The sequence below is a fragment of the Egretta garzetta genome, unplaced genomic scaffold (genome assembly GCF_000687185.1).
Source record: "Egretta garzetta isolate BGI_Z169 unplaced genomic scaffold, ASM68718v1 scaffold50, whole genome shotgun sequence".
Classification (NCBI taxonomy): domain Eukaryota; kingdom Metazoa; phylum Chordata; class Aves; order Pelecaniformes; family Ardeidae; genus Egretta; species Egretta garzetta.
In genome coordinates this window covers 4,329,141-4,351,687 of record NW_009258613.1, presented here as the reverse complement: position 1 = coordinate 4,351,687, position 22,547 = coordinate 4,329,141, and the positions used below count along the sequence as shown (strand labels likewise).

General features: G+C 43.9%; 1 protein-coding gene across 3 annotated transcripts in view; it reads left to right on the top strand.

Annotated features, from left to right (window-relative positions):
- Positions 1-22,547, top strand: part of ST3GAL1 (ST3 beta-galactoside alpha-2,3-sialyltransferase 1) — a 94,835-nt gene that overhangs the window by 5,902 nt on the left and 66,386 nt on the right. The window contains exon 1 of one of the 3 annotated variants that reach the window (XM_035903413.1): positions 18,993-19,077. The exons of the other annotated variants lie outside the window; for them this stretch is intronic. The gene's annotated coding sequence lies outside the window, so the exon portion shown is untranslated. Of the gene's footprint in view, positions 1-18,992; positions 19,078-22,547 lie in introns of those variants that run through there. 3 annotated transcript variants of the gene reach the window in all.

The following is a 22,547-nucleotide window of genomic DNA, read 5'->3' as shown; positions in this document are numbered from 1 at the left end:
TGCTTTGTCTATTACAGTGAGTAGTGCTGCAAGGATCATGCAGTTTGGTGCTTCTTCCGTGTGGCTGTTGGTGTGCTGCTTTTGCTTGCCTGGTTCCTGAGCCCTTCCAGAGGAACATAAAGTGTCATTGACTCACTGTGGCTGTTGCAGCCCATTTCCTGTGAATATTGCAAAAATATGCAAAAATAGATATGCAAAATTAAAAACTGCTTCAGACCAAAAATGATAGAGGAAAAGCCTGTATTGTGGTAGCAGGATGCGTGGAATAGCAGCAGCTAGCCAACTCTGTGATAAAACTGTGGGGATGCTGGAGCATAGCCGTCCTGCCATCTCAAATGGCCCCTTCATTAGCTTGCTAGAGCAGTGAGATGTATGCGTAGCCTGGGAGACAACCCAATAAAGCAAACCCATTAGAAAGCGTACTGATTACAGACAAACTTTGCCTCAGGCCACCAGCTTAGGTTTGATAGGAATTAAGTTTAAGTATACACATAGTTGTGTGCAATATTCAGGTGCTTTTTAGCCCTTTTGAGAAACTGGAAGTGTGTTGTTCACCTGTAGGGTATGTGCAGTGTAAAATGCTTGAGGACACGGGAGAGCTGTGATGCATATTCCAGACTTCATTTCCAGAGGAAAAATGGGGTGATTTATGTCTCTTACAAGTGGGAATTTCACTCAAGTTACAGGAAATAAATGTGATAGAAGTAGGTGTCTCAATTTCTATATTGTTTTAATGGTCCTTTAAAATGATGGATGTTTTCAGAAAAAAAAAAAAAAGAAATATGTGTTGATCAATACATATGTTGGTCCTCCAAGTGTTGCTGTGATTTGACATAATGCTCACAATTCAGACACTTAAATTACACCAACCAGACTTAGGTGTAAATGCCCCCTTAAGACACTGATTTGTGCCCTACCTGGGCTTGTCCTAAAGCACTGTAACTCTGGTGTGTAAAATGGCCAATGCTTCAAACAGAAATAAGCCTTGAGCAGCCACGTAAGTGGTCATGAGGCTGAAGAGTGAGGGAACAGGAGATGGATGCTGGCTGTTGAAGGTTGTACAAGGTTGTTAAAAAATACAAGGTGATACGGTAATTGCAGAAGTGGTTAAAACATTTGCTAGTAGCCATGAAACAAAGGAGTTCAGAATAAGTTGCCTCTCTGCAAGGCAAGAGTCTCCTGTCGATACCAAGTTGAGCGTACGTATTGGCAGAGGATGTTGCTATGTAATTGCCATTCATTTTGGGGTATTTTTAATAGGGGAAAAACTGGAGGTTTGGATGGAAAAGAACTGATAGGTTAGAATTACCATCCCGGCGCGTTCGGAGAGGGATGTCTTTCTTTCACACAGCACTGGGAGAAGGTCTGACCTGCCGCTGGCGGAGTAAAGGGGCTCATTTGTTGTGCTTTGTTTCTGCTGGCTTAAAAGGAGGACAGGTACTTTTCCTTTACCTGTAAAGGCTCTGGATGAAGAATGCTATTTAAAGCTAAATTTTTACCAGATTAAGCCAGAAGTGCTCAGTGCAGTCACTCCCTCTTGTTTCTTGGAGCAGAGCTTCCCCCACCCTAGTGTAGATGGCAGCCCTTTGTCCCTGTGCCTTAAAATACCCAAGTCCTGTCTGTGGGGACTGTCCTCAGGCTAATTGACAAACAGTCCTAAGAAATTTTCTATTATTTTGGAAAAAGGGCAGTTCTCCTGTGGGAACAAGCTTGACCAAAAGTTAGATATTAGTGCAGCAGAAAGCGATCCTTAGATCCTCCTCAGGCAAGTTGTCACGGACCCACACATCCCAGTTTTCTTCTTTTGTCTGTGTGTGAATTTGTTAGAGAAGCTTTGCTCAAAATGTAATTTCCCTGATTCAGCTTACCACACGTAAACTTAAAGGTTCTCTGTATTTTCTGAAAAAAAAAAACAAAAACCAAACCCCAGCACAGTTTCATTTTGGAAAACTGCATTTCATCAAGGTGTAACTCTCCCCTGAGGTTGTTCTTAGAGCCACTAACCACACTTTTGGCACGTCTCTGAAATTGGAAAATAATATTATGAATCTGGCTGTTGTCTGCCAGTAAAAATTCTCCTCACTTACCGCCTTGCTTGGAAATTTACTGGCTGTGACATGCAGAAGATATCGGTGTGTGTCCTCGGTGAGGAACTTCTCATGGAACAGACTGGAGGTGGAACGAGATCCTAAGCCAACCTGCTGCTCTTCCTATGGGAGTTTCAGGCTTGCTTGGCAGCGGTGACTGCAAACACTGAGGGTGGGATTACCAGGGTGGCGTGTAACCCTTCCCACTCTTGGAAGAAACCATCTGGCTTTCCAAGACAGCTCTTCCACAGGTGGTTTTTCTGCTGATATCCTCCTCGCTTAGATTGTGAAATGTGGCATTTGACCATCGGTGCCTGAGGGTCAAGTTAAGGGTAAAACCGTGTGAGACTTGCTCGTTTTGAAAAGCATCTCCTTCACAGTCCCTAACCTCTGCAAAGGGAACCGTTCCAAATTTGTCAAAGCCTGGATGCCTTTTTTTCCTTTTGTATCTAATCAGGTTTCATTTGACAAGTGTAGCTCTTAGAGACGGAAATTCTGTTATTAGGGCACTGACACTTTTCTGAATATTAAAAACCTTCTTGCTTTTATAGCTGTCAGAATCAATCTTTCCGATCTCCCCTTCCAGCTGCCATGCTCTCTTCTGAGCTGATTGCTACTCCTGAGCAGGTACATGGCAGTATCACTTTGGCTGGCACCAACAATATTGACTTCCAAGGAAATTAAGGTGATTCCGCATCTCGGACCAAGTGCTGTGGGGCTTTTTTTAATCTTCTCTTCCATCAGTAACAAATGCTGCATGACGGTTTCACCTTTCTCCAAGAGAGAATAGGGTCGTGCGCAGTAACCTTGAGTATAGACTTGTCATATCTAATGAGCTCATTAAGGCTTGATCTGCTCATTACCTGGAGACTGTTGAAGGCAAGACCAAAATATCTCAGGGAGACAGAGTGGGTAGCATGCTTCCCTCTGAGTCAGCACAGGGATATTGCTCAACACACGTGTTCAAATCAATTGCTGAAGCTGTCGTCTGCTTAATGAGACTTACAAAGCTTGTGACTTCTCATAATCTTTAAAACACATGGCAGTTCTATGGTTTCCTTACCCAAAACCAACAGGACTCTCTTCAATCTGTATAGCATATCACTCTCCAAGAGCCCAACTGAAGGTGAAGAAAGATAAGATTTTCTTACAAATTTACCCTCCCCAAAGAAAATCCTCCCATAGGTGTGACAGCCCTTGACAGTCCACTTGTAGGTCCTATTGAATTTCAACTTCCTGTCCAAAGTTCTTGGGACATGAGATTGTTATAAAACTGGGTTTTTTTCCTCAAAGGCCACAGGTCAAGGGATCCTTGTCAACAGCACACGGTAAAAGATTTCAAATCTGATGAGTGAACTTCAAGGCATGCAGTGGGAACCTGCAGAGTGACTTGGGTGTTGGAAGAGGTTTGGGGTTTTTGGCGGGGGGGGAGGTGCAGAACAAAGAAACACAGTTGGCATCTAGAATTAAAGGTGTCCTTCAGCCTGCTCAGTAGGCTATTTTGGGAGGCATAAACAATGTAAGCTGAGAGACTAAACTACTCCACATCAGATGAATATAGTATTTATGCAGGCTCATGCTATCCTTCTCAGCAGGTAACTTCATAGTTCTTCATCACTTGTGAGATTTGTATCTTGATCTAAATAGAATGGACATTCACATATTCTTCTCTTCCACCAGGATTCTCTCAGTGCACACTCCGACTGGTGTTTTAGCAGGGGTGTACCACAAGCACAATGAATGGCAAAACCTGTATCCTTTGGACATAGTTGTGCAGTGGTGCATGGTTTGATCAATGTTTTTGATCTTCCCTAAAAATAAGCAAGGTCCTCACTGGCATGTTTGTCTTTTTATTGCCTGACCCTTCAAAGGAGATGATGGCAGGGGAAGGATATGGGTGGCTTTCAGATGACATTTCATTTATTTGTAGCAATGCTGGAATTCCTGTTAAGATGCTTCCTAAGGAAGTTACGTGCATCTGGAAAAAGCTCTGCTTATGTTTCTCTTTGATGTATGCCCAGAACCAGACACAGATGCTGTAAATCAAAGTAATTAAATGTGTTGGTTTCTTGTAGAAGATGGTTACTGTAGTTCATTTCATGGTTCGGGGGGTCAGGAGGGATCTTTAAACACAACTTTGCACTGCCTGTGTAATTTGATTTTTTTTTTTAATTGCAAGGCTTATTTAACAACCTTGTAGGCAAAAGTATTTTGCGATGACAAACATCTTCTGTTGAGTGTTATCAGCAGCACTTCCTTTGCTCCTCAGTTCAGGGTGCTTAGGCAGAATGGGAGAGGGACATGCTGGAGGAGAATCACTTTGTACTTAGCAGAATTAGAATAAACCCAGCAAGCACATGGTTTGTGCTTAATTCCAAGAGCCTGAACCTGATCTCGCTCCTACTAATCTCTAAAGGGATTATTCCTGATTTATACCATGCTGAATGAAATCAGAATCTGGCCCTGAAAGCCTATTTGTACTTCAGACATTGTCTCAAGGTAGCTGAGCTGCAAATATGAAAAAGATGCTTGGTTAGCACAGGTTAATTGCTTAAATTTGTCAAGCTAAGTGGACTATAGATTGTTTAGTGGGGTTTATTTTAAACTACAGACTCTTTATACAGGAAACTGTATTGCAAAAATTCAGGCTAGAATCCATTCACCTCTATCGGACTAGTAAGAGATGGCAATCCAAGGACCCTCTTTGGTACAACACAGTGCTCTTTATTTGCATAGTACCTTTCGTCTGAGGATATTAAATAACTACTTCATTGCAATTCTGAAAGCTGTTCAGCCAGACAAGTCTCTTTAATGACCTGCAGTGACTCTACTTGTTAGCAGTGAAGTAAAAATAAGCTAATACACTAGGTCTCTGGTCCTGAGTGACATCTGTAAGAAAAGGTCTGCAGCCTAGATCAGGATGAAGCTGTTAGCTGAAAGTACTGGGATTTCTGGAATAAGGACGATGGCATAGCTATCTGCTGTGCAGAAAATTGATCTTTATTAGCACAAGTTCATCTAGTGTTCACTGAGACAAGTACCAAAGGCAAAGGTACATTTTTGTGGTGGGAAAGCACAGGTTGCCTTTAGAGCATCACAGCCAACTCCTTTACAGCCCCAAATTGAATTGATATTCTTTTTGTTTACATATTGATTGTCTACATGCTCATTTTTAAGGCTGTGTTTATATCATACCTGTCTGTATTGTGGTAAAAGCGAAGTGGAATACACCTTTGTACACTGGTTCCTTCAGGATCTCTAAAGGAAACTAGTATGTTATTATATACCCATGCATATTCTCAAATGAACAAGTCACATTTGTCATTGCTGCAAAGCACAGTTTTGGTGCAGTGACACACTTGCACAGCATTTGAACTACCTAAATGCAGCCACATAATGTCAGGGAACAAGATGGGTGGCCTCATGCGATGGCCTGCCTTATTCCCTTTGCAAATTTTATTCTTGAATTCTGTGGTCAGCTTTGTTTTCCCAATAACTGTCTCTTTGCCATGACTATTTGAGATGCTCCAAGCTCTAAACTGCAGTAATGCTATAGAGCAATCAGGGTCGTTAATATTTATAAATGCTAAAAGCATGGGGGACATGAGTGACTGAATCAAATGTCTTAATTGCTGTCTTTGGGAAGAGATAGCAAATGACTGTCTCAGCAGACTAGCAGTGTTTATTCACAAAGGGAAATGACGAGGCTCATACTACGTTGTTTAGATGACCGTGGAAGGTCCTGTGTTTATGGACCACAGGATACCTACAGCCCATAATTCACCCAGCATAGTGAAAAACCAATGATTTCTGAGACACTTGTCCAAAAGGCACACTATAGAAAGATTTTAGCCGCACTGGTTCAGTTATCCCATACAAACATCTGCTCCTGCTGTGGAGCTGAGCCACCTTTTCCTGGCTGAAACGTGGCTATGACACTAAATATATTGAACCAAATTTGACATGCACAGCTGTTTGACTAGAGAATACCCTTAATTTTCTTTACAAAGAGTAAGAAAGTCTGCTGCTTCATCGAAGGCATAATTTAGCTTTATTGCTAGTTGCTCCAAGTTGTTAGCCATGACTAATGTAAGCCCTACCTGTCTATCGGCAGAGACTGGAGGAGCTAATGACTGTATTCCTGGAGAAGAGACTTCATTGATTTAAACTGAAATAGCTGGTGAGCGATGCTCTGAGGACTTGGCATTAAGAATAAAAACCTGGCAGGCTTTGCGTAAGGAACCCAGAAAACCATGTCATGAACGGTCCCTATTTTTCTCTGTTTTCCACAAAAAAACTCATCATCATTGACTTCGCAGGTCCATGCTTCTCCACTTTTCTAAATTCTTTGACAAAGATCTGCATGAGGGGATCAAGTGCATTCTCAGTAAGTTTACAGACGACACCAAGCTGGGTGGGAGATCTGTTGATGTGCTTGAGGCTAGAAAGCCACTATAGAGGGACCTGGACAGGCTGGATCGATGGGCTGTGGCCAATTGTATGAGGTTCGACAAGGCCAAGTGCCAGGTTGTGCGCTTGGGTCACAACAACCCCATGTGATGCTACAGGCTTGGGGAAGAGTGGCTGGAGAGCTGCCTGGTGGAAAAGGACCTGGGGGTGTTTGTTGACAATGTGCCATTGAGAAAGACATTGAGATGCTGGAGTATGTCCGAAGAATGGCAACAAAGCTGGTGAGGGGTCTGGAGCACAAGTCTTATGAGGAGCAGCTGAGGGAGCTGGGGGTGTTCAGCCTGGAGAAAAGGAGGCTGAGGGGAGACCTTATCACCCTCTGCAACTACCTGAAATGTTTATGTTGGATATTAGGAAAAATTTATTCACTGAAAGGGTTATCAAGTACTGGAACAGGCTGCTCAGGGGAGTGGTGGAGTCCCTACCCCTGGGGGTATTTAAAAGACAGGTAGACAAGGTGCTTAGGCACATGGTGTAGTGGTGAATTGGCAGTGTTATGTTTATGGTTGGACTCGACCCTAAGAATCTTTTCCAACCTAAATGATTCTATGATTCACCTGATATAAACCAGAATAAGTGGCACAGCCATGTAAGCAAATGTGCAATTTAGTGGGGAATGAGACCTCCTGGTTCACTCTGCACTGCTCAGCAAAGCTCTCCCCTCCTGTGTCCTCTCCTCTGCGGCCATGTGTGCATCAACCTGGGTCTGCTTCATCAAAAAGGAGTGATGCTGGAGCTTCCTTTGGAGCTTTTGCCATTTCATTGAATCAAATTGCTCTACAAATTCTATCCATCTATATCACCACTGTAGGGTAAGAGATATTTTTTTCCGTATTTGTTTCTGCTCTCAGTTGGTCCCACTAAGGCTCTTGCCACAGCAGATATGGAGATGGAGAAACTTCCAAATACACAATGTGCCAGATACAAACTATACTGCCTTACCCAACTGGTTAATGTTGTTTAGCTGACACTTCTGTAATGTAGGAAAAGCTGCATAGTATTGGCCAAGCACTTCATAATTTTCTGGTATTTCTAAAATGGATGCCAGCACTTGGAAATATTGAGTAATTTTTAATTGAAGGGATATGATCAGTAGGTGATTAGTTTGTGAAGCGCCTTGGACGTATGCTGTGTTGTAGAGACAAGCCATCTGGAGCGAGCCTGTGGTTTAGCTTCTGTAATGAGTACCCACAGACTGCGATGCCGAAATGACCAGCTTTATTACATAGATGAAGATCTTGAGTAATTCAATTCATTTTCACAGATCTAAATTAACTAAAATGGGAACATAATTTGGCCCAAAGTTTTAGTTTCACGCTCTTAATTATTAAGCCAGGTTCATCAATGCATATTCCAGTATCCTTAGTATAACCAGCCACTGCAAATCAGACTATTGAGTTCCTTCCTCTGCCTGCAGCTTTTACCAAATTCGCTGTGGCCAGGATTTCACCCTGTTTTGCCTGGAGCAGTGTGGCTCCCCTAGGTGTTTCTTGTATTTGCTGCTCCTCTAACTTGTAAGCGTAGTCCCCTGTCTCTGATCTTGCGGGGAGGCTGGCAGAGTAGAAGAATCATAGAATGCTTTGGGTTGGAAGGGACCTTTAGAGGTCATCTAGTCCAACGGCCCTGCAGTGAGCAGGGACATCTTCAACTTGATCAGGCTGCTCAGAGCCCCATGCAACCTGACCTTGAAGGTTTCCAGGGATGGGGCATTACCACCTCTCTGGGCAAACTGTTGCAGCAGTACTGTCTCACTAGTGGGGGTTACTGGGCAGGAGTCCCATCATAAATCTGTCTTAGTTAGAAAGCCCATAGCTTGCATTGCTGCCAGGTACCTGGGTGGTACTGTTCCTGCGTGCTTGCAGCAGTAGTGTCTGTGTAGCCAGTCTTGTAGCTGCTGGAATGAATTACTTTAAAATGGAGATTGATTAGCAGTATCACACCAAAATTAATCCTCCCTCTTTCTGAAATTATCATTACACAGTCTTTTTGCTGAAGTCTGATCAATCACGGTGATGTACGGCATTAAAACTCGAATCCGAAGTGCTGCCCTGTATCTGATGTATCAAGGGGTGTAGGAAGGAGTGAGGGTGACTGGGAGTAGCTGAAAGAAAGAAATCCTTGGGAAGGCTTTGATCTGAAGTTGGATATCTGTGCACTGAAGGGGGAGTGTACTTCTAGGAGAAGGGCACAGCCTACATGTAAGTAGATGTATTCTATTTGATGCACGGAGATCAAGGTGTCAGAGCCTTTAACTGCTCATCGGGCAGTTTTATCTTGCATTTTTCCTCTTAATTTTTCCCTTGTGGTTAAGAATCGTTTTTCCCTCTTGTTCTGTGAAGCATTCTTACGCAAAGGCAAACCTGCTGCCACTCAAGGAAGCTGTTTGTAGCACAACTAAAGCAAAGAGATGCAGGAGTTTTGGCTTTGCATAAAAACACATCACTTCTTTTTTTTTTTTCCTTCTCCAAACTTGTTATTAAGTGAGCAGTGCTTTAATGAAGCATTTCATGGAGGAAAAAAAATGCAACTGCTATGTTCTGTAGATTATTCCCAGATCCCTGAAAAAAAGAGTATTTACAGATTAAAGCCCTTACTGTTTCCTGTGCCATTGCAAAGCAAATAATGAGCAGGACTTGAAAAGCTCTGGTATCTCCTGGTTTGGAGTACCAGCCCCTCTTAGAACATCAAACGTCCATGCCAGCACTTTTTCACGGTACCAGATGACTAAATTTCATAGCAGATTCTCCCCCAATTTAATGCTGCTAATGACTGTGAACAAGACTTAAAATGTAAGCACAAGTTTAAAATCTCAGCTTCAGCATTTGAACTTAAACAAGTCTGTACAGGAAGAGTCTGTTGGGAAGGGAAGCACCAGTTTAAAATTGTCAAATCTTCCAGTTTTTATTGCAGTTTCCCCAAAGCCATGCAACCTGCAGCAGACCCAGGAATAAATTGCGGGAATCAGGTTCTTGCTGTAAGCAGGGAGAAGTGGCGTGCTCTGAACGCCGGCTCGTGATGAACAAGGCAGCGGTCTCTCTCTCAGCAAGAGGTCGGTCACTTGGGTAATTCCTTTTTTAAACAGCAGAACTGGATTCATGCTTCAAGCAGCCTCAGACAACCAGAGAGGAACAACCTTCAGGTTAAAACCTTGTGTTTCGTGTCATTACCTCCTTCTTCCTTTTTCCCCTGCAGTGACAACGTGTCGGTGGATAGTAACGGGAAGGGGAACTACACTACATGTGGGAAAAATAAAAGCTAGCAAGGTCTACATGGTGAGGTCTCAAACTGCAATAAGAAAAATGGGAGCACTTCTCTTGCCTTGTAACATACAGGGAAGAAGAATAGAGGTACCTCTTGGAGCAGGTGAGGGGATATATGTGTCCAACTACCCATCCTGGATCAAGGAAAACCACTTCTGGATGACTGAATTCTGTTATTTATGAAATATCTAGACTATGTCTGTAACACGCTCTGCTGATACACGCCTGAATCGCTACCCTCCCACCTGCGCTTCCCAACAACATCTGGTAACACTTGGCCCCTCTACATGCAGTGCTGCGATAGCCACTGCTTTGAAAATATGGGTTTCAGTGACAATGTTGATCTGAGCTTATTCTTAACCACTGTATAGTCACAGGCTGAGCACTGGGTGACCTACAGTTTCAGGGAAACAAGATAACATTTATTTTATCTTTGTTCCAACAAAAGTCTGTGATATAATCTATGATTCCAGCCTTTGAAGGGGTCCTGTTTGCAGACTTTAGGTAAAGAGAGATTCTGCTTATTTTTAAAGTGTGCAGAAGGGGATCAACCTTGGATAGACCACTGGATTGAAGACAGCGTTTGATTTCTATCTCTGCTGTACATCGGTTGTAATTAATATTTCTTTTCTATCCCTTTTTTAAATGTGCTATCACACTAAAAATTTTTGGAACAGAGCTGGATGGGTCTGCACTGAATATACTGAAATATTGACAATCCTTAGGCATCTACTGTTGAAGAGTTGAATTGCAGATGGCTTATTCTGTGGGGTAGTCACAGATGCCAAAAGTTTAAAGTAATGAAGACATATGGAGAACCTTTAAATTTGCAGTATGAGGAGAGTCTGGTTAGCATAAATAACACTATGGGCTCTTTTTTGCTCCCTTTAAGGGTTCTTCATCTCCCATGTTGTGCAAACATGACTGATGAGATGTTAAAATGTGCCAGAGTAATATTCCTGGAGACTCCACTGTTGTGGATGGGGAAACGAGAATTTAATGCTTACTTGATCCTAAATACACCAATTTATAAAATAAAAGTGTGCTTCCTTTTGCTGCACAGGTATTTTATGGTACCTGAGCTCTCAATGTATGAGACTATTAACTAAATAGTTTCAGTTTTGTAAGCTACAACCTTGTAACCCGACCCTTAATATACAAGATGAGAAGAATGAATGCAGCTCATTAATGGCTCTTGATAGGTAGTAGACATGGTTGCAGATTACAACATGTGGTTGGCAGTGTGTTGAGAGTAGGTGTCCCTCAGTGGGATTTGGTGGCCCTGCTTGGCAAAGAAGTGGAACATTGTTGGAGGGGGTATCAAAGTGTGATGCTGCTGGCTGCCTGCCTGTGAAAGCAGAGGTGAAATCCATCCACGATGACCCTTGAGCAGTGAAGGGTGCGTTGGTGCGGGAATGGATCATCCCAGGTGCACAGTCGTGCCCCTTGGGATCATAGTTTGGAGGGCTTCCAGGCCCAAGGTAGCTGCAAAGTTGTCAGCCTTTCAAGCAGAAAATCTTGGTGGGCGGAGGAATTACTGCTGCCACGGCGACTCTGTGATCTGAGGTGCCATATGGACTGCAATTACTCTGGTACCTACTCAGAGATGTTACTCTCATACCCCACTTGACGTGCAGTGATGGAGAGTGGACGGAGCCACTACCACAACACTCGTCTTTTCTTCTCTGGCAGGATGAAACCTGGAGCAGTATTACCTCTGTCTCCTCTTGGTCTTCCGCTGGGAAGGGGGATGGCGATGTGGTGGCTGTACCCATGCCAGGGAAGGTTGGTTTTGAGTTTGCAGGGCTTCCCGTCTGTTGCAGCTCCAGTATGTTTTGTTCCCAGGTGTGTCTTTATTCTTCATTTCTGTGGCTTTTCACATAAGGAAGCACTGAGAGTGCTGTCCTCCAAGGTATCCTGGGCTGGTGGTGAGGACAAAAAGGGGTGAGAGGATGCCATCAAGCAGAGTCAGTGCTCAGAGAAGCCGAGAAAACAGCTAGAAAAAAAGCCTGGCTTCTGGGACTCATAGAATCACAGAATCATAGAATGTTTTGGGTTGGAAGGGATCCCTACAGGTCATCTAGTCCAACCCCCCTGCAGTGAACAGGGACACCGCTAACTAGCTCAGGTTGCTCAGAGCCCCGTCCAACCTGGTCTTGAATGTTTCCAGGGATGAGGCCTCCACTAATTCTCTGGGCAACCCGTTCCAGTGTTTCACCACCCTCATTGGAAAGAATTTCTTCCTTATATCCAGTCTAAACCTACCCTGCTTCAGTTTAAAACCATTGCCCCTTGTCCTGTCACAGCTGGCCCTACTAAAAAGATTTTCCCCATCTTTCCTATAGGCTCCCTTTAAGTACTGAACTGACTCATTTCTTTAGGAAGTACAGCAGGGAGCAAAAACATGTAGGATGACTAAGATAATGAAGGAAATCCATGCTTGTGTTTGGCGATAAGCCCTTCAGCGCTGAGGATAGGGCTTGGTTTCCATGTATCTCTCCAGGTCTAGCACACGTGTGGCTCTCATGGGCAAGACTCCTGCTCCACCACTCCACCTGCCCCTCCCAGTGCTGCTGACTGACAGGGCTATTGGCAGAATCGATACTGGGAATAATATGCTGCTGCGACCTCATAATTTAGAAATGACCTTGCAGAAGGAAATACGTTCTCTGGTGTCGCCAAGGGAACTGGAGCTTTGTTTTCTTTTAATACTACTCCAGTTTCTTTTAATCAGGAGGAAGCTGCTTGCCTTATGAAATGAGAGGGAGTGTATGGAGAACAGGCACGGGGAGGGGGGGAAACAGTTCGTGCTCCTTCTGGAGCAGAGAGCATTTTCCTGTCTTGGGACTTTGCTTAGAGTGGAGGAGATCAGTGTGGGATGCATCCAAGGAAGTGCAAGCACCTGCGATGCATGCACTGCTGTCAGAGCTGGTTATCTGGCCTCCTTTTATAGGTCACAAAGAGAAATAGGTACTTTAGCATGTGATTTGTTTCATTTTAGAGGAAACATCTTAAAAACAGGCTCTGGAAGTGGGACGTCATCCGTGTTGACATTTAAGGAAGCCTTGATGAGTTGCTCAGGAGTTGAGATGTAAAGTTGGATCAGATGGGTCCTGCTTTGGCATGGCTAGGAGTTAGATCCCATTAACCTCTTTGCTAGGGATGCAAGTGCCATAGGGTAGAGGCTGGGCTGTCTAAACTGAGTGAGCTAACGCTGGTTTTGTGATTTTCTTATCCAGTGGAGAATTGAAGCCCCAAGGCTGTGCCAGTCAGGTAAATGGATTTGGGCTTTCAGAGCCCAAACAGCACTGAGTTGTCTGCACCTTACTGAGAGTCAGTGAGAGCTCGGTCTACCTGCTTCTTTTATGCCATTTTAAAAAAAAACCCAAACATATATATATATATATATATGTATATAGGTGTTATCTATTGAAAAAACAGTCAGCACATAAGTGGTGTCCCTTGTAGATGAACGTGCAAGAGATGGAGAAGCTTCTTTATGGTCCAAGATTAATAGGATCTGCTCCTATATCCTAAAATACTGCTGGTCTGATTGACTCAGAGCTGCCCTGCAGACCCCAGGACCCAGACTCTTTTTCATAAAAGCTTACTACACAGCTTCCTCAAGTATTTAAGACTTGGCCTTGCCCCCTGTTTGAAGGGATGCTGTGAGCCCTCTGCCACAGGGCAAACGTGAGCATTTTTTTTTTCTGAAATGAAAGAATAGCAACATTTAAGTTCCAGTGAGGCATTGCTGCTTTGTCAAAGTCTAGTTGACCCTGAAACTTGCCGCTCCGCTGCAGTTTGTAGTAAGCCAGAAAAACAGGGTTTCTGATATGGCAGACATTGAATCTCATGCTTTGGGCTGTATTGTCTCCAAAAGGTTGAGGAGGAGATGGCTTTTGTTATCTTAAAGAGCCTCTCACAACTTTCTGGTGGTTGTCTTCTGAAGCACTAATTGCTGCTGCTAATCTGGGGAAGGAATTTCTCCAGCACAAACGTCTGATCAGTTGTAATTTCTGTAGCAATTTCCCTTTGTTCACAGTGATGCTTTTGTCTAATGCTTTGTAGCAGAGGATTCATGAGCTCTTTTTTTCAGTAGGATTGCTCTGCTGCGTATGCAAGTCACCGTTGCTATTACAACACCTTTGCCTTTAATTTCATAGCTCCATTGCTCTTACACGTGTTCACTATCATTGCAAAAAAGTGCTTTTATTGGCTTTTCTCAAGAAAGCATGGGGGATGCAGAAGTTAAATTTCTTTAGTAGAGAAACATCATTTCTGCTCTCTGCTAGTAACTAAATATGTAAGAAAAAGAAGCTAAAAATATTGATCATTCTGTAGAGAAGTAAAAGGACCACTTTTACTGCAAATGGAGCTGTGGGATGTGGTTCTCATTCAGAAGATTTTGGATTGTAATGCTGCATCACACCTTGGCTGCCTGGCGCTCCACTCGGTGTCTGTCTGTGTGCTCAGCTTATAATATTTTGAGTATTTGTGACTAGCTGGACAGCTATAGCCTTAGATATGATGTGATCTAAAGTCTTCTGAGACATGGAAATACTTGGAAGCAAGGAAAGATGTTGCCAAAGAGCACATGATGTAACTGGAAAGTCTGACCACAGAAAGCCCAAATGTCTGCTAGAGGCACTATTTGCTTAATTACCTAATTTTGGACATTTAAGGAAATATGTAAAAAAAAACCCAAACCAAACAACTAAGTTGCAGGCAGTTCTTTTGAGGTCTAAAATGACAGTGATGGATGATCCTTAGACTTTCAAAATACAGATGCTTCCAGAAAACCAAACAAACCCACCTCTACTATCTGCCATCTTAGCAGGCTGATTTCTCTTTTTTGTTTTTGAATTTTGATAGCTTTTCAATCAAAAGTTGCATTTCAGGTTGCTGGGAATGCGAAGTCTGCTTCACAGTGACGCTTGTGCTGAACCATTCATGAGTATCTGGTTTTGCACAGTCCCTCACGTTGCTGTCTGCCCACGTTCAGCCTTGCGCTGGGGATGGCTCTCTGGTGCTCCGTCCGCTGGTGTTTCTCAATGCCAGACCTCAGGGACTGACAGCTTCCCAGCACAAATCATTTGTCCGGTAGTTCTGATTTTGCATTGTCATATTCAAAATATTTTTTTTTTTTTTCCCCCATCTGACCTGCTGCTGATGACATGTCCTGATATGTATCCTGTACTACCCTGAAATGTCATGCACAGGAAGCATCTGGCTGTTCCCCTGCTGTATGATGAATTCTTTCAGCAGATTATCTCTGTTTCATTCTGCTTCATTCTGGCACAAAGCCCTAAAAAAGTCATTTGACTAACCCAGGCTCTCTGCACGTCCAGATCACCCATCTTTCGCCGCTCTTGAGATGCGATTTTCCGCCTGCTTGGAGCTGGCTCTCTCAGGGACGTGGGCATTTGTCAGGTTTGCTTTCCCCCCTTCTCATTGCTTTACCATTCATATCCCCTAGAAGAGGAGCTGCAAGTTGCTAGGAGAAGGTGAATCAAAATAAGCTCAACTTCAGGAACTGAAGTTTGGCATGGGGATGGGATTTTTAAACATCCGCTTTAAGTATTCACAGTGCAGGGGGTGGTTTTTTCCCAAGGCTCGGCATTTGCAGGTTTTCCATTGAGACAAAAGGGAAGTTAGCTTCAGTTTTGCAGGTATAAGAGAAAACAAGTGTTTGGCTTCCTTCTGATTTTGCACAGGCTTTTTTTTTTTTTTTTTTTCCCCATTTGGCACAACTGCTCTGTACAGGCTTGGCAGGTACTCAGCTCTCTGCGCTTGCTTTGCTAGAGTCACCAACAAACCCGGCCAGAGGACAGCAGCTTAATGGTGTTTAGTAATCATCCAGCCAAAATCCTGGCTAAAATATCCTCATCCCTCCAACCTGTGCAGCTCCTGGGTTTGCCTCCTTTCATCCCAAAGGGGACAGCTTTTGTGCGTGCGGTGGGGTATTGGAGGGTCCTTGTTATGTGTTCAAGGCCAGGTTGGATGGGGCTTTGAGCAGCCTGGTCTAGTGGAAGGTGTCCCTGCCCATGGCAGGGGGGGTGGAACTGGGTGATCTTTAAGGTCCCTTCCAACCCAAGCCATTTATGATTCTATGATTCTATGCCATGAGTAGGGCAGGGGATGTTGGTGCAGCAAGAGATGGCCAGGACTCCTGGGATCCCCACATCCCTGGTGAAATACTTGTCTAACATGGCCCCTTTAGGAAAATCAGGAGAGCCTTCAGTTGGGATGTAGTACCATTTCCCAGGGTAAAAAATACTCTACTGGGTTCCTGACAAATGGGTTTCACTTTAACCTTGGAACTGCAGGCTTTAGTCTTGTGGACTGTTGCTCTGTTGATAAGATAAATGATGTTGTCTTTGTTATCTTAACGGTGTTTCACCAAAATGCCCCCTTTTCAGGTTGGGTAGGAACATGGGAGTCTCTCCCTTCATATTTTAAGTTTCCTTTTAGCAGGAGAAGCTTTGAGCTGTGATTCCCAGTGCTGAGACCAGAAGGTCTATTCAAAGAATTCAAAACCTCGTGATTTCTGAGGCCCGACTGCAGGGTGTTTAATGGTTGGAGCTGCTGGCATGCGCCAGACCCCTCAGAGTATGCCTGCAAGGAACAAAAGCCTGCGAGAGACATACTTATTCATTACTGTGTACGCTCATACATTATAAAGCTTAATGTTTGCTTGAAGCCTGGGTGACAGGGACTCCATTTATGCTGTGTTTGGCTCTTAATCATTATGATAATTTATGATACGTCATCTCCAAAAGGTAGATTAAGTCCAAGCATGACAAAACCTCCTATTGGGTTGCTGCTGAGATCTGCCCAATAAAACCAAAGTTAGGTTTATTTTAATTTTTTGGAAGCAGAGTTCTTATTTACCTATTACCGAGCCATGCAATTACTTAAAGGCATTATTTTTCTGCTCTGTGATGAAATAAGCCCCAGAGTCATATCAGTGGGGTCACCCGGCTACCTGCAAATGAGGTCTCTGAGCTTAGCAGCGGTTTGCTAATTACTGCTGATACCGTGCCCTGTAAGCAGCAATCATTAGCAAGATGCTGTTTGGCTGCTGGCAGCCGGCAGCCTGGATGCACAGCACAGTGCTGGCTGTGCTGTTCTCAGCGTTACGGAAATCCTGAAGTAAGTGATAACCCTGCCATCAGCACGGACAAGTGTAAGCAGAGCGGACATCCTGATGGAGGCCCGGCAGTGCCGCTTGGTTCTCAGCACAATCTTTTCGAACGGCAAGAATTTGTTTTCCCATTTGGGGCCCCTGGGTTTGACTTTCAAAACAAGAACCATATTCTGAGGTTTTTGTTCCAGCAGAAAATCATCTCATTTGTTCCTGTTTTTTTCATGGGCTGCAAAGGTGTAAAAAGAAATCAGGTTCTGGCTCATGCCTTAAATGTAATTTTTTACATTTGCCAGACAGGCTCTTTTGGTTGGCCCAGTGTTCCCCGTGCAGGCTGTGGCTGTGCAGGGAGGATCCCACGGTATTAGCACAGGCTGCCAAATGCAGATCATAGAATCACAGAATCATAGAATGTTTTGGGTTGGAAGGGACCCCTAGAGGTCATCTAGTCCAACCCCCCTGCAGTGAGCAGGGACACCTTTAACCAGATCAGGTTGCTCAGAGCCCCGTCCAACCTGGTCTTGAATGTTTCCAGGGATGGGGCCTCCACTAATTCTCTGGGCAACCCGTTCCAGTGTTTCACCACCCTCATTGTAAAGAATCTCTTCCTTATATCCAGTCTAAACCTACCCTGTTTTAGTTTAAAACCCTTACCCCTTGTCCTGTCACAGATCGGCTCCTCGTGTGCGCTGCTCTCTCTGCCTACAACTGCCTCAGCTCACTTTGTGTGAGATGTCTCTCTTCCAAGCGAGTAAACCACAGATGCGACTTCCCGCATGATTAACAACTTTTATGGAAAGCTTATGGCTCCTTACGAGGTCTCCTCCTCCGCTCCCACTGTGCTGCTGCTTTTCTGAAGGCAAATTAAACAGATCTATTCCTATCTGACTGAAGCCACTGAGTTACTTAAACAGATTGACCTGACTTGGGTTTATCAATTTCTTTAATGAGGTATCCTCTACAACTTCTGCTTGGCTTTTTGCCATCCTTCTCATTAAAAAAGTTTATTTTGGAGTCTCTTTGTTTCAGGTGGAGGCATTGCCAGCTAGTTGGCTGGCTATAGAGCTGACCTTGGCCCCTAATAATGCTGTAATTTTAGTTTTTAAAGCATGAGAAACTGAAAGCGAAGGCACTAAGAAATTGCCTTGCTTATAAATTTGGAGAGTGTATTAACTCTACACAAGGAGCTGGAGTGGAGTGGGTGCCTCTTACCTCCAGCTCCACTGAAATACTACTGCAGAACAGAAAGGGTTTCACGATTAAGATGCTGCTCCTTGCAGCCTGGGTGAGATGTCTTCTCACGATTGCCTTTTAAAATGACAACAGTGACAGATAACACCCAGGCTGGAGGGTAACCACCTCCCACTGCAACGTCTTTACAAAGTCGAACCTTCAGGATACCCCAGTGGGTATCTGCGAAGGGCTTAGCCGAAGTGTAGGAAAAAAAATCATTGATGCATAGAAAAACTGGTGTGTTTCTCTGGGATGAATATGCATCAGTAATGGCTGAATCAGTCCAGGTTTACTGGAGCATCTCTCTATGGCCCCTTCTTTCTTGATGCTGATGGTCCATCTCATAAAGCTACTAAATTGGCTAATGTTAGGGGGTTGTTTTGGTTTTTTTCTTTCAGCCACCTAAGTATCATTTAAATACCGTACATCAGTCAGGGCCAGATCAGCCACAGGACCTGTATGTGCATGATGAAGTCATGCCTTTTTGAGGGCCTTACTCACCTTGCACCTTCACCCAAAAGTACCTCCCAAGCTCTTCCTCCCCCCCCCCCAGATTAAAAAAAACCAACAAGCAGTACTGGCCGTCTTCTTTCAGGGCACAAATTATTCATCCTGCAGGTGAGATCCTGAGCAGCACACTCTGCGGTGGGAATGGAGGGTGTCCTTCAGTCTCCTCAACAAAACTGATGCTTGTGGCTGACTTTTCTGCAAAAGCCTGTCGTGTCCACATGTGTTGGGCACAACACATGCAATCTGGAGACCCCAAGGAAGCACAGGCAGAGGAATGCCTGATTTTTGAGTGCCTGTTGTGTGCAGCCATGAGATAGATAGCGAATACTCACTCCTGCCAAGACGCAATGTGTAGGGACCGTCACCCCAGGTACCTCTGGCAACATTATTACTACTACTATTACTACTCCTCCTACTACTTCTTCTATTATTATTATTAATAATAACTTCTTTTTTTTTCCTTTAAGACAAAGTCCCTGCAGAGTTTAGGTGCCAGTCTGGGCTGCTAACCAGGACAGGTTAAATGCACGAGTTTGCACTCTGGCATCCTTTTTAGTCTCCTCTTGTCATCTCTCTGAGCGTATCCTGGAGCAGAGTCTGTCAGAGCTGACCAAGTTTAGCAGGGACAGGTTTTGCCTTCATCTTCAGCATGCTCCATATATACTGCTAGTGGGGGCAGGTTCCCAACTCCAGAGAAGTGTCGGTTTGCTCTTTTATCCTGGTAGAAATAAAACCGATTTCATCCAAAGTTGCTACAGAAGAAGAGCCTTCTGCTCTGGCAAATAAAGCACCTCTGCTTCTGCCCCTCCTGCTTCAGACACCCAGCCTAGGCGCTGAGAGTGTTTTCATCTCAAGCGCACAGCAAGAAGAGCGGGGCAGGGAAACCCAGGATAAATCTTGCATAATAGATACTTCCCACATAGAGACATCTTCTTCCCAGGCAGAGAGAGGAGGAGGAGGAGCTGTGTGGCTCTCGGCCTGGGGCGCGGAGCGGGATGCGGGGCAGCGGAGGCAATCCCGCGGCACCAGCAAGGACGCTGCATTACAGATCCCAGCCCGGCGCTCCAGCCCCCTGGCTGCCGAGCAGACATTGCTCTTCTATGGCACAGTATTTATTACTGACTGCTATTGGATTTTTATAGACCTGATTCAGCAGAGTATTTGCATCTGCATTATTTAAGTGAGTGGGAAACCCACTCTGTCTTTATAAAGTTAGATGTGCGCTTAAGTGTCTTGCTGAGCTGGGATTAATTTAGAGAAAATAAATAGCTGCTTCCTGGCTTGGATAGCAAGCAGTCAGGGGCCAGTGTTTGCAACCTGATTAGATTTAGGAGGTTTCAGTTCTGAGTGCCTAACCTGAGATACCTCATCACACAAGTTTATCAAAAAATACAAGCACCCGTGAGGAAAGCAGAGCCTTAACCACATTGAGCCACATTCAACAGCCCGAACGCTCATTTACGGAGTGTTTTCCAAAGTATGCGGTCCAAACAGTTGGATAATGAACGTAAAGCTGTCCAGAGGGCCATGTATATTGGATTTGCAGGCAGTATTATTGAGTTGTGGTCAAACTGACCACAGATAGACCTGTTCGGACTCAAATAATCCAGTAGCAGTCTGCATGTCAGCCCCAAGAGCTTGGAGAAGGTATTTCTTGTGTCTTTGTGTGTGCCTGGTGGGCCTGACCCCCCGTGTTCCCATGCTGGGCTCTGAGAAATTGCCCATTACAATCAAAGAGGTTTTTGAGTGAATAAGGAGTTCAGACTGTAACACTGTGGATTTTAGTTCCTTCCATTCGTTTTCCTTTGATTATCAGGACAACACTTTATTTTTACGCAGTGTAATATTTTATTAAAGGCGCATTTGTAGCTAATAACATTTATGAAGAGGCAGCTTTGACTGAAACTGCATCTGAATGTCACTTAAATAATGAATGGGAGTGCCATATATTCATTAAAATTTGAACAATGATAACTGTATGTCTGTTAGAGTTCCCTTTTTTATGGATATGGCCAGCAGCCATTAAAATACAGTGGGAATTCTTGTTCGCAGGCTCACAATGGCCGATAATAACACTCTTGATAAGTATTTGCAGCTCAAGACACTGAATTTACAAAAGAGATTCGTTGCAGCTAACTGCGGCTCTGAAGATTGAAATGTTACCATCATTCAGCTTTGCTTTTTTTTTTTTTATCTCATGTGTAAAGAAAGGATTTCACTTGCTCATCGGTCTGTAGAGTTGGTTTTCTGCTGGCCCCTAAGAAAAGCTACGCACTTTTTTGAACTTAAAATATTAGCCAGTACCCCCAGCTGGTGCAAACTGGTCCCAGCAGCGCAACGGGAGAAGTGGAGTCTTGGTGTGGATGAAGGTGTGCACCTTCTGTAGGTTTTTCTACCCCTCTTCCTTCCACAGCAAACCATGTGTAGACAGAAGAAAAGACAGCATTGTAGGTAACACTGGGCTGTTGCTTCAAATGACGTAGCACCTGATTTCCAATCATCCTGACTAACATGATCTTTAATATAAATAAAGCCAGCCAATAGATCTTTAAAACATGCCCATTCTTGCCCTGAAGTCAAGGCCATGTTTAGCACCCTGTCCCGGATGCATTCTTTCCGCACAGGCAGAGGATATAGAGTCACTCATGACCCTCTAATTACTCGTGACCCTCTCAACCTATTACATAGCACTGGTTTAAAGAAAGAAAAGAAAACCTACTTTTCATCCTATTTTTAGCCCAGAGGGTTTGGTAGAATTTAGAAATGGAAGTGACGTCCTGGGTCATCAAGTGCTTTTGCTACACCCCGCCTCTCTTTATTCCAAACCTCTGCGCTTCCGGGCTTTTTAATGTTTACAAATGCATTGCTGCTGCCACTCTTTCTCCAGCTCAGTGATGTGTGGATGTCACTCGGCTCTAACAAGGACACTCACACAGCACTTTGAAGTCAGAGGAAAATATGGAAAAATCCCCTTAATAACATCTATCCTAGAAAGTGACTTTGCTTATCTTACGGTAAATATGAGGTACTTCAAAAAATTTATTAACTTGTAACTCTTCGCTTAGACCTACAAAGCTGACCCAACAGAGGCGGTGTAGTACAGGGGCTAAGATGACTGACAGATTTATATCCTTCATTTTGACATTGAAAAAGTCACTTAACAGAGGTTTTCCTTCCCAGCCTTGTCCATTCTCCAGGGCAAGGTTTATCTGAGCAAGAAGTGCTTACTAAGCATCAGTAGAGCACCTCTTATGCCAGGACCCTGAGCTTTATCTCTCAAGCCTAGTCAAATAAAAAATAATAAGTTGGTCTTCTGAAGGAATAGATCTTTGAAAGAATCTTGTAGAGTTGAGTTTTCGACTGGCACAAAGTGCTGGAGTTCTTAAGGATTTGGCAAGCTGTTTGAGTTTAGTTTCTCATCTATCACCGAAGATATAGACTTTGCTGATTCTTTCCCCCATTCCTGTGCTCAGTTCCGATCTGGCAGCAGGAGCTGGAGGGCTCACATCCTTGTGCATTAAACAGGATGCAGTGCCTAATTATTATCTTGATTAAATTTTGTGATTAAGTGGTCTGTAATTGTCTGTAGGCTCAGACTTTCCAAGATATTACTCAGAGCGGTGTTGACTGATCATCTGGTCAGGGTTGAGGTGGCACAGCATTGATTAAATCTTACTTTAAGGGGAAATAGCACACATCTCTGCGTGCGCTTAAGCTCTGTGGAATTATATATTTCTCTTTGCTGAGCAATATGTAAAAGTCTATCAAGTGCAAGGCTAGATAGGTAACAGGTGTTGGAGAAGTATCTATAGAGAGATGTATGTGTAAAATATATTAATG